The sequence below is a fragment of the Gorilla gorilla genome, chromosome 14 (assembly GCF_029281585.2).
Source record: "Gorilla gorilla gorilla isolate KB3781 chromosome 14, NHGRI_mGorGor1-v2.1_pri, whole genome shotgun sequence".
Classification (NCBI taxonomy): domain Eukaryota; kingdom Metazoa; phylum Chordata; class Mammalia; order Primates; family Hominidae; genus Gorilla; species Gorilla gorilla.
In genome coordinates, this window is record NC_073238.2 from 82702290 (window position 1) to 82713645 (window position 11356).

Sequence of the window (11356 nt, forward strand, 5' to 3'; positions counted from 1 at the left end):
TGAAAAATATGTGGCAGTCAGATTCCTAACTAGGGAATCTCACAATAAATTCCCTTGGTGGCCTGGAGCCCATTTATCTATAACACTGTGGGGGATTGAATTTTATTCCTGACTCTTCATGTCCCCGTTAGTAGTAGTATGAACTGCACACTTGCAACATTTTCATTGTGAGTGGAGTACACTTCTACTTTCCTAGACCATGAATTTCTGCTAAGCCATGTAACTTGCTTTAGCCAATGAGATGAAAGTATCAGCATGAAATATGTATGGATGTTTGGATTAGTGCATTTGTGCTTCTGCTACTGCAACATGGCAAGAAATACTCCAGACAGCCACTATTTCTGAAGCCTGAAGCCAAGCCCAGCTGAGCTGAGCTGAGGCCAGCTGAGTTCACAGAAATTTTCAGCTAACCTGCAAATCTGTGACTTGAAGCAGAACCATACCAGCTGACCTAGAGAGCTATAGAAAAGAAGATAAAAGCTTACCATTGGATGCCAGTAGGCTTTGGGGGAGGGAGATATTAATAAGCATTATTGGGCAAGAGTTAACTAACACAGCCACTTTGTAAAAAGCTGACTTTTCTTACAATGTTTTTAAATTAACTAAAAATATATGGCTTAAAATAGATTTGATACAATTGTTTATAATATATTAGTTTGAATTTAGGCAAAAATGTATTTAAAATATAGAGAATCATATAATCATCTTTCCAGGGCAGTGGGAAAGAACAGAACATGCGTGCAGTTGATGGCAAAGATATTCCACTTGTAAAAAAGAAAAACCTCTGTTGGAAGTATTTTTCTTGTCCTGACTTGTGAGAAAGGATACAACGTCTCCAGGAATCTGACAACACTTCACTACCTCTTTTCTGTACATTCAACAGGCATCATATCCTGCCCTGAGAGCCAATAATCTACTCTTACATTACCTTTTAGCATCATCCTTGTTTCTTGACACTGAAATGAGGGGAAATAGCATGACAAATATATTTTTCTTAAATATTATAATGCTTTGTGTAACTTTCCTAGTGATGCTGTAACAAATGGCCACAAACTGGGTGATTTAAAACAATGGAAATTTATTTTTACATGATTTAGAGACTAGAGGTTTGAAATCAAGGTTTCCACAGGTTCACTCTCTCTCTGAATGGTGTATGGAAAAACCATTTCTTTCCTCTTCTTAGCTTCTGGTGGCTCCAATAAATCCTTGCCATTTCTTAGCTCCTGGCTGTGCTCCGATCTCTTCCTCTGTCTTTGTATATTATTTTCTCTGTGTGTTTGTTTCCTGTACTCTTTTTATCATGTAACCAAATAATTGAATTTAAGGCTTACCTAATCCTCTATGGCTTCACCTTAACTAATTACAACTTCAAAGACCCTATTTTCAATAAGGTCAAATTCTGAGGTTCAGGGTAGACATGAATTTTTGGAAATAATTATTAAGACCATTACAGTCTGCCCTATCATCCCCTAAAATTCACATCTGTCTCTCATGCATTCACCTCATCTCAATATCCCCCAACACATTCCAGCATTAACTCTAAATCCAAAATCTCATCTAAACTTCAACTCAGAATAATCTAAATTTTATCTGGATCAGGTAGGTGACACTCTGGGTATGCTCTTGGGGCAAAATTGTTTTCTATCTATGGAACTATAAAAGTCAAAAACAAGTTACCTGCTTATAAAATACAATGATGGAACTGGCAAAGGGTAGGCATTCCCCCTTAGAAGGGGAGAAAATGGGAAAAATAAGGGGAGCACTGCTCTAAAGCAAGTTCATAGCTAAGCAGAGCAGATTCCATCAAATATCAAGACCTGAATTATTCCAAGAATCTTCTGTGGCTTGATACTCTGTCCTCTGGGTCCTGGGCAGCAAGAGTGCCCCCACCTTATTCATAACAAACCATGTCACATCTTGGTGGCTTAAATGACAATTTATTATTATCTTGAAGGGTTTCATAGGTTAACTTGGCACAGCTGGTGGTACTTGCTTGGGTCGCTCATGAAATTGCAAACAGATTGCATCTGAGGCTGGAATCCCTTGAATGCTCAACTGGTCTGGACATGCCAGATGGTCGGCTCAAAATACCAACAATTGATATTTACCCTTGGATGGGGCTGTTTACTGGATCCTGCACATGGTGTCTCCGTGTGACTAGGCTCTCAAAACATGGCAGCTGTGTTCTGGGAGGGAACATGCCAAGAACAAGAGTCTCCAGAAGCAGAAATATGAAGTTACCGGGCAAATTGGAGGCTACTCTCTGAGCAACTACATTGTCACTTCTGCCATATTTCATTGGTCAAAGCAGTCATGAGCCTTGTCAGATTCAAGAGAGTTAACAGACAAAATCTATATCTTAATACAGGAGTGACAAAGGCATGTTGCAGAAGAGAATATGGGATGAGAGCTACTATTTTGACCATCTTCCTAACTAGAGCCACCAGGTTCTTAAACATATTTTCTATTTTCCATGTTATTGCAAACTGTTGCAGACTGTGTTGTTATACCTTCCAATACTGTATAATATAGGTCATGTTTTCCTCCATCCTCCAATACAATATTTTCTTACATTTCTTTTGTCTCCTCAAGGCTTCCGTGCTTTTGCCTATTGCCTATTCCTAATACTAATGTCATATGTTGAGGATATTTTTTAGAATAGAACCTCAAGTCCAGAAACCAATTTCTGTTCCAGTTATCTATTCTTGCATACCAAGCACCCCAATATGTAGCAGTATAAAGCAATCATTTATTATTAGCTTTTGTATTTCTGTAGGTTGTCTGGGCTTAACTAAGTTATTCTTATTCAGGTACCTCATCTATTACACTCAGGAGCAGCTAGAGCTAGAGTCACCAAGAAGGGTCGCTGACATGGTAGTTGATGCTAGCAGGTCAGCTGGGAGGTCAGCTGCGGCTTTCTGGCAGAGTATCTACATGTGGTCTCTCTTTCAAGGTGACTTGGGCTTCAAACAGGATGGTACCCATGTCCCAGTGGAGAACAACTCAAGCATCAATATTCCAAAATTTGTGATGCTTCAAGATTGATTGAGGATCAATCAAAGTTTCCCAGAACTGGCAAGGTCCTACTTTTCCCCTGCTCCACTTGTTAAGCCGCCTCCACAGCCTGCTCATGTTCAAGGGCCTGGAGAAATAAAATGTTTCTTCATGAAAGCATGGCAATGTCACATTGCAGAAGTGCATGTGGGAATAAACATATAGTTGTGGCCAACTTTGGAAAATATAAATTCTCAAAATCACTTTGGAAAGGGTTTCTCTTTTGACAGAAATCAAAAGGTAACCATCTAAAAGCACTTCTGCTTTCATTCTGGGCACAGAGCTAAATAATATTTCTAATTTCTGTAACTCTTAGGAATGGCTATATCACTTACATTTAGCCAATGGAATGCACACACAAATGTGTATTCCACCCCCTGGTCTGAGCCATAGTTCTCCGCAGTGATATCCCTCATATTATTTCTCTTTTCACTTTACTATTGTGACAATGCCTAGGGAAACCTAGGGAGGCATATGTTAAAGTTGGCAGAATTTCTGTGACCCTGAGTCTAATTTGATCCTCAATGACTTTCATCCCAGTGTTGAGTGTGAGCAAAATCTATCAATAGGATGAGATAGTACTTCCATGAGTACGTTATAGTTTATAGCAAATGAGATTTTTACAGTGTAATTAGAGTTGGAAATCACTGCTTTTTAATTGTGTCAAATGAGTCATTAAACTTGTCCTCTGTGTAATTTTTGTTTTTTCTTTTATTTCGTTGCCTTGTTACTAATGTTATATCTTATAGTAAACTTGGCCCTGTACATATCTTTAATTTTAATTTTATTTTTTCAGAAATAGTAAATGAATTTGTTTTAAATTTTGTATCCAGTAATTCCAGTCTCCTAACACATGATGCCTCTCTTTTTGTTTTTTCAACCTTCAGTTTCTTATTTCCAATTATGGCATGTTTTCTTCAAATATTTGTGGGATATCTCTGAAGCCTGGAGTGCAGATTTTTCAAACTGTCCATTCACATTTTTTAGTTGTTTCAGTGGAGGTTTCGTCTAAATATTCTGGTGCATTGTATTATTGGAATTATAGATCTCAAATAACATGTCTTGCTTTCACTTAACCTGGAACAAGAGCTGATGTGAGGTCAACATATAAAAAAAAATTATTGGCCAGGCGCGGTGGCTCACGCCTGTAATCCCAGCACTTTGGGAGGCCAAGGTGGGAGGATCACGAGCTCAGGAGATCCAGACCATCCTGGCTAACACGGTGAAACCCCGTTTCTACTAAAAATACAAAAAATTAGCTGGGCTTGGTGGCGGGCGGCTGTAGTCCCAGCTACTCGGGAGGCTGAGGCAGGAGAACGGCGTGAACCTGGGAGGCGGAGCTTGCAGTGAGCTGAGATCGCACCACTGCACTCCAGCCTAGGTGACCAAGCAAGACTCCGTCTCAAAAAAAAAAAAAAAAAAAATTATTGGCAGTGGCTACTTATCCAGCCAAGTGTGAGGTAACCTGCCTATGGTAAAAGTAGATGGCTAATGTCAAACTTGTTTAGGAAAAAAGTAAATAACTAGACCTATTTAAATTACTTAGAAATTAAGACTATCCATGGACTGTGTATGATTATCAAGAGATGTACATTACAAAATAGGTTATTTAAAATTTTCCAGAGAAGGTGACCACTTTAAGATTAACGAGTTCATGAACAGAATGAGAATTGTGACAAAAATGCTGCCTACAAATGGGCCCAAAAATATGGGCTATTCTCACCATAGATATCCCTGCCTCTGCTACTGCAAGATTTTCTACAGGCAATCACTAACAAAAAATCACTATGTGCTCCTAATATGTCAGAATAGTTAGTGATTTTTTAATGCAATAAGCAATTATTTTGTAATTTTTTAATTGTACTTATTCTCAGACTTCTTCCACTATTATAATTTGGAAGTTCATTGAAGATTTTTAAGATGTCTCACACAGCCTTGCTTATATCTCATATATCACTGGAGGAGCTAGTACACATGAAATATACTCTTCCTAACACATTTACCTTACTATGGAATTAATTTTCTTTTACTGTAGATTGGTGATGTGGCTTTTGAAAGTCAAGTTATAGCATGAGTAATGTGACAATGCATTGAGATGCAATGCTTTCTAGCAGAATGTAGAATATACTATAAATTCGTAACTTATATATGATTTTTTTCCTTCCATGTCAAGAGTACATGTTGCTTGGAAACAAGGTATGGGAGTGTAGGAAGAGTCTTCTATGATTATTCCTAAACATGTTGCCCAAGTATTTGCTTATCATGACACTGTGCTACATTCTTAGAGATATTCTAATATTAAAACAAGATGTACTTTCACCAGAGATTGCTTCTGAGACAGTAACTTGTTCATTCTCAATTTTTTATAACACAACCATTAACGGAAAAAAGAGGGAAATGCTGTGATGATTGGAGTGATTGACTCAAACTGACACATAGAAATAGGTATGCTATCACATGGTAAACATTGAGAGAAGCATTGATAAAAACTGAAGAGATTTGGCTGGGCACGTTGTCTCATGCCTGTAATCCTAGTACTTTGAAAGGTCGAGGTGGGTGGATCACCTGAGCTCAGGAGTTCGAGACCAGCCTGGGCAACACGGTGAAATCCCGTCTTTACTAAAAAATAACAAAAAAAATTTAGCCAAGCCCAAGCCTGGTGGTGTACGCCTGGCGGGCCGCTCCTGTAGTCCCAGCTACTAGGGAGGTTGAGGCAGGAGAATTGCTTAAACCCAGGAGGCAGAGGTTGAAGTGAGCCGGGATCGCTCCACTGCACTCCAACCTGGGTGACAGAGCAAGACTCTGTCTCAAAAACAAAAACAAAACAAAACAAAACAAAACAAAACAAAACAAAACAAAAAAACCTGAAGAGCTTCTTAGGTCACATTACGTTCTAATGTGGATGGTGACAGCTTTAGTGATTTGAGGGTGGAAGAGTTGATGCTGCAGGATGTACTTCCAATAGAGCTTTTTTCACTTAGTGCTTGGTGACTTAACATATGTGAGTGGAAGGCTCCACTCATCTGGATCTGATGTTCAGAAATGTTCATATAGTCTCTCTAGCATAATGACCTCTGCATAGCTGGGATGCAACTCAGCTCAGTTTTACAGTGCATAAGGTGGAAACTACATGGCATTTCATGACCTAGGCTCGAAAATTACATAGCACCACCAGCTGCTGAACTTAGTTTGTCAAAGCAGGCATAAAATCACCCTCATCCAAGCCAGAGTGACATAGTCTCAACCTCTCTGTAGGATGTGCCACAATGTGTGCACCTATTTTCTAAAGCCCTTTAACCCACCCTGTGCTCACAAATTATTTTTACACTTCCTGCATATAAAATAAACTCCCTCCCTCCCATGATCCCCCAAAAGTCCACCCCTTTTATGACATTAGGCTCAGGCTTAAGTTCTAGGATTGCTTCATTGACATCAGGTCAAAATGCATATGAGACTCCTCAGTCTTTGTTTTTTAGTATAACGTCTATCAATCTGAAAACTAATGAACTAGAGACAAATTACCTGCCTCTCTCATAATGAACATAAAATGCAAGAAAAGACATTGCATAACTGTAATAGCCCATAAGCAAAATAGCAAAAGGGAAGGTGCTCACTTTTTGTAGCAAATCTGAAATCAAGCCAAGTGGATATAGCTGGGTTTATTATTATTATTATTATTATTATTATTATTATTAGACTCCAGTCTTACTTCCTGGGAATGATTGTCCATGATTTTAGGCAGACGAACTAACTCTCCACCTTAGTCATCCTTGCCTTTCCATAAGAAATACAACTATAACAGATAATTTTCTCAGTCCCCTTACTACCTATCAAAGTTTGGGGCTTCATTTTAATGTTTTACTCTGTTCCTTTACTCCAAGCTGTGTTTTCAGAGAGTGTTTTATAATCTTCTATATAATTCAGTCCATTAGACTAAAGCCATACACACAAATCTCACTGAAAGTCACCCTTCTTTACTTTAGTTTCCTCTGAGTTTGCTGTGAGAAAACAACGGGAAGATTCTTAATAATCATATTGTTTGAGAGAAGAACCACAAAGCACACCCTTCAGAACTTTTTTTCTATGTGAAATATCTTATGATGCATAAGCTTAAATCTTTTTCATAATATTGCCTAAGGGATTTATAGTCACAGTCTTGGCTAAATCTTTATCCTGACAGTACTTTTCATTTTATCTTAATATTGTGTCTTATTTAAAGCATCTTTAAAGGAATCTTATCCCAGGACACATTTCAGATGAAAGATAGCTTTATTTTTGAACACAGCATGTTTAATTACCTTTATAATTTTCTCTAAATTTTTCCTGAAAATTAGAGAATTTCATCTTTACCGTGTCTCTAGATTTCTACCACATAATATGCAGCCAGAAGAAGCCAGTTCCACTTCTACCAATGACGTGTTCACTTTCCATAGCCAGTTTCTGATAGTTCAACAGATATATTTTTTACTTTCCACTTAATGCAGGTAAACATTTGCTAAATGTAGTGTAGTAGATTACAAGGGTCTCTGTTCCTGCAGTTTTTATAACATTTTTCTTACTTGAAGTTGTCATTAACAAACTTCTGGGGGCCTATCAGGCTTCTGTTAACAGTGTCTTCAAAACTCTACCTCATTCTGCCTGTCACGTGGTCACAAACCCAGTATTATACAGTTTCAGATTTTTCTTACAGTAGCATCTCACTTCCAGGTAACTTGGTTTGCATGGAACTTGGAGGAATAGTGCTGGAGTATCCACTTCCAAGGCAGTTTCTTTACCATGATGTTTAGCATATTGGTTGAGTTGGATGGAAGGCTGGAATTAGCTGGCAGAGAGCTGACCTATGAGTTCTTCAGAATGGCAGCGTCATGGTATTTGAACTTCTTTCATGATAGCTCAATGTTTTGGCAAAATAAATGTCAAATCTGCATTACCTTTTAGGCTTAGAAGTCATTTCTGCAGTTGTATATGGGTCAAAGCAGTGGCAAGCCCATTCATGTTCAAGAATTTCAAAAAAATTGGTGGCCAGGTTCTAAGATCACCACATTGGAAATTCCATTTATACATGTAAAGCATCTGAGAGACAGAATGAGTGGATTTTATTTGTTCCTTTTTGGAAATAGGGGTGGAAAAAAGGAACGGAATAGGAAAAAGGGATGTAAGGACCATAAAGTTAGCTGATTTCCTCAGGATAACTGCAAATAAGTGGCGGAACTAGAAAATAACACTACGTACTCTTTTTACTTTTCTGCTACTTTTGGAGTAAAGGGAATGGAAAAGAATAGGTTATGGCTCAAATCAGTTTGTTTCTCAATATGTCCAAATTCAGCATGAAAAGGAAAGAAATGGTAAGACAGAAAGCCCAAAGTAAACTATGCTTTTCTGAATATTTTGTTGAATATAGCTCAAGCTTTTTGAGAACTTGTTTCTCTTGGTATACTGCATTATACTTAACTTGGGAAGTCTTTTTTCTGCACAGGCATCTGCTCTACAAATAAATTATACAATTCTCAAGGACAAAGTAACTGGTTAGTTTATATCATTTTCCAACATTTCCCACAATGAGTTCATAAATGTTAATTCCATTTTGGCAATTACATAAAATGTATAATTATTTGGAAACAATTCACATGCTTTTTCTGTCTTTGTAGGCATGTGAATGTTCAAATATGAAACATTTATATTGCATTAATATATTTTACGTTTTATTAAATGCTCAAAATTATATATTGACTAAATTTTGGATATAAACTTAGTAAATCCCATAATTAACACACCATACCATAATAATCAGGACAAAATAAAATGTCTGGTATTTACCTACTTTTGTTTTCACTAAAATAATCATAAATTTTACATTCATATTATTATAGAATTGTCTAGAAACAAGTAATGATCTTTTATACTGTTGCCTTTTTATTTTATCTTAGTTCACAGAGAAGCTACAGACTAAATATAAATACATATGTATGATTTGTAAATCACTCTTCCCTACTTATTTATTGAGTAAAATCATTGAATTTGCCAAAGTTTCACTAAAAAGTGTGGAAAGACAATGCTCATTTCGGCAGTATACAGTTTGCGTCAGTTAGCACAACACATCAAATGTGATATATAACAGATGGTGATACAAAAGCAAAGTAGGGTTTCCCTTTTAGTGCTTTTATATTTATGTGTCTATTTATTGGGGAAGAAAACAGCTAATCTGCTAATATTTTAAGATGGAAATTGAGTTTTAAGAGAAAAAATTCTGAAAAAAGGATTAATTTCAATGTTATGTTGAAGATACCATAAAACTGTAGAAATAAAAATAAAAGCTCTTCAGTTCACAGTCTGCTGTGTATAGCAATGAAAAAAATGGCAAGAACAGTTGTAAAACTTTGTGTGTGCAAAACCATACTCAAAAACGATACTCATTCAGAGTATTTTCACTAATGCTTGGCGTATGATGAATAACTGACCTAAGTTCATTGCTAACACCGAATAATGTCTTGGCAAATAAGTGACAATGACATAAATGAACTCAAATATACAAATAATATCACTGATTTTTTTATCTTGTATACAAATCAAAAGTGCTTTGGTATATATTTTTTCCTGCTTGAATCTTATGATAGTTTTGTATCTTTTATTCTTAGTTAAGAAAATTGCAGTTTAAAAAGCAATTTATTTAGTTTATTGAGCAGATATTTTGTGTTGTGCAGATTATGCTTCACTCTACAACTTTCAAAACTATGCCACATAATCAAAATACAGGAGAAGTCAACTTCAGAAAGAACAGATTACCAAAGCACTAACAGAGGTAGTTTTGTTATGATACTGGTAGAGGTTTAAGCTTTGGGATAGCTCTACACTCCCTTACATAAAACATCCTAAACTAGGCACATGTCTCTGGATGCCCTAACACATTTTAGTTCAAATGTATTTCAGAACCCCCACTGGTAGATTCTCCACGTCATCATATGGAGGTATAGTCATCAACACTGTTTTACTTTTGTCTTGTGATTTAGAAGAATCTGTGGCCATCCTGGAAATAAACAGAGTGACATGGTGACAATTGTGGATCCTCTCCTTTGGGATAATGCACTGTGTATCCCATTGCAAGTGATTCTCAGACATCAGTGCAACGACCTCTTCAGAAATCTGACCTAAAATGTAAGAGACTTGAGAGCAAAGATCATGTTTTTTACTCCTAGTACCTAGGACAGTCCCCACCAGCAAATGCCTGTTCAGTGATGGATATGCTAAAATCTCCTTTATTATAGATGCATTTATTTCATGGAAAAATAGAAAGGTTACGCTACTGAGGGCTCAACAGCTGTATGAATTAATATAGGGCTTCTCAGAAACAGTAAATATTTCTAGCACTAATCTCCTAAGAATAAAAGGAGTGGGTTGTCCCAAATAGTGCATAGGTGATGAATCTGGATGGGCTTTAGATAAGAGCAGAGGAAGTTGTCTATTTATCACTGACCGTAAAATGAAATTCAAATTGAATTTATGTCTACTTTATAGATGGTGACTAGGAACAAGAAAATTGAGACAATTGAAACCACTAGAATAGATTATTACCTGGAGATATAATTAATAGTCCAAATTACATGATGTCATGTTACTCTTTGTGCAAACTTCTGTAGATCTTGATATATGTATGTGGCTTTTAGGTATGAGTTTTACTGTACCATAAAATAATACAACATATTTTTCCCCATTTAATAATTGATTCATTATTTACCCTACAAACAATCATGCATAAACACACTTGACCCTCCACCACACACATACAAACCTTTCTTATTATTGTCACTAGGTCCTTTATATATTGGGGTCTTGACATCTTTCTTTTATTATTAATACAATTTTAGCATTATTAGAGTTGCATTAAGATAGCATTAAAATCTGATTAACTGTGTCAGTTCAATTTTTTTAAAAGCAGTTTTTTAAAAATTTGATAAAGAGTTTCGCTATTTTGCTGACTGGTCTCAAATTTCTGGGCTGAAACGATCCTCCAGCCTCATCCTCTGGAGTGGCTGAGACTACAGGTGCAAGCCCCATGCTAAAAACAGCAATTTTTGGAGGGGAAAACATCTCAAATACATTACTTTCCAAAAGTCTTTGTTCATTAACTTTTATAAAAATGAGAACATCTTAATCTAAAATACAAGTTGAAGAAGTTATTAAAAAAATAAATTTAAAAAGAGAAGAACCATGTCAAATATAGAAAAACTAATGCAAGCAAGAGTGGGGAAGGGCAGTTAGAGACTGCTAGGGAATCTAATATAATACACACACAAAGTCACTCTTA